Genomic DNA, 1,672 nt, shown 5'->3' with positions numbered 1-1,672 from the left:
AGATGGTTAGGTTTTGACATGAAGGATGATAGTTTCGACGCCCAAGATGACCTTGACGAAGAGGTACATTATGTTGATGACCCTGAGACTTTAAGGCTACGTTTAGTTGGGTGTAATGTAATCGAGCTTGTAATGCAATCAAATTTGTAATGTAATGTAATATTGATTACATTACTACGTTTGGTAATATATTCTATGTAATCTTTGATTATAAGGGTGATTACATTCTTTTGTTTAGTATCCATTATTTTTTATAAGGAATGTAATTTGTATTATTATAAAATGACAAAAATATCCTACGACTTCTACCGACGGCTGTTGCACTTCTGTTGGAGCTTGCGACCGTCGGCGACCGACGATAGCCTACGACCGGCGGGCGGTCGACGGGCAACGACTGACTAAGGGTATATTCGACATTTAAATTTTGGCTAAACAGTGACCTCGTAATGTAATTGGATTACATAGTATTTGCTTTGTAATCCAGATTACAAAACTTCGCTACCTTTTGTAATCGAGATTACATTACATTACAAGTTTAAAGTTAAACCAAATAAAATAATCATCCTTGTAATGTAATCCTGATTACATTACAAGACAGATTATACCCTACTAAACGTTTGTTCGTGAGAGTTTATAGATTGAGAAAGGCGTGAGAGACAAGTCTGAGACGACTAATGATCTCATTTTCGAAGATTTAGATGATAAATTTAATCCAGATGATTATCAACAAAATACTTATGATAATTTATCAAATTTTATCTTGCATTCAAAAAATTGACTCTAGACGATTTAACAGAAATACTAGGATGAATGTATTCATCTTTTGTTATCATAATTATAGGGACTAATGATTTTTCCCAATTACTTTTCCCAAAGTAATTGCCCAAAAGCAGGTCTTTTGATCCACGAGATTAGAAGCTAGAATATGAAGGAAAGGAGGACGCCCATCGCTCGTTGCCTGACTCCGAGTTCACCAGCAACTACTCGCCCAAGCCGGTGTGGATGGAGCCCAGTCCCAATGACTCCGTGTTCTCCAATTTCAACCCCGAGATTTTGTCCGCCGTCCGTGAAGCCCTAGATCAATCCCCAAAGATGGAAATGGAGGAGGAAAAAAGCAAGAAGAAGCCCGGAGGGTCCTCTTGGCGTAAGTAGCCGCCGCCTCCCTGAGAACCGTTTCCACTGTCGCAAGCGTCAGGCCGAAAACCAGGCGGATAACTTCACCGATGACGACGAGGTGAAAGACGGGGAGGGTTCGACGCCGAAGACGTTTCCGGCGCCCTTGCCTATGCTCTCCATGGCCACACCTCTCTCGCGGTCCATACACGCGCTCGCCCTCCGCCGAGACCTTGTCAGCGACATCTTCGTGTCCAACGACCTCATCACCTCATATGCGCACGCAGATAATCTAGTCTCCGCTCGAAGGTTGTTCTACGAAATGCTCACAAGGGACATCGTTTCTGGGAACGCAATCCTCTCTGGCTACTCGCAAAGCAGCCACTACGAGGAATGCTTGTAATTGTATCGGGAGATGGAAGCAGGTCCTGACGGCGTCCGTCCTTCCTAATGCCGTCACCGTGCTGAGCGTATTGCAGGCTTGCTCTCGCCTCGTGAACCTAGCATTCGGCTTGGAAGTTCATCGCTTTGCTGTGGAGACCGCGCCGGCTGGAATTCG

The sequence above is a fragment of the Zingiber officinale genome, chromosome 5A (assembly GCF_018446385.1).
Source record: "Zingiber officinale cultivar Zhangliang chromosome 5A, Zo_v1.1, whole genome shotgun sequence".
Taxonomy (NCBI): Eukaryota; Viridiplantae; Streptophyta; class Magnoliopsida; order Zingiberales; family Zingiberaceae; genus Zingiber; species Zingiber officinale.
The sequence above is the reverse complement of the archived record's forward strand: the minus strand, read 5'-3'. Positions refer to the sequence as shown.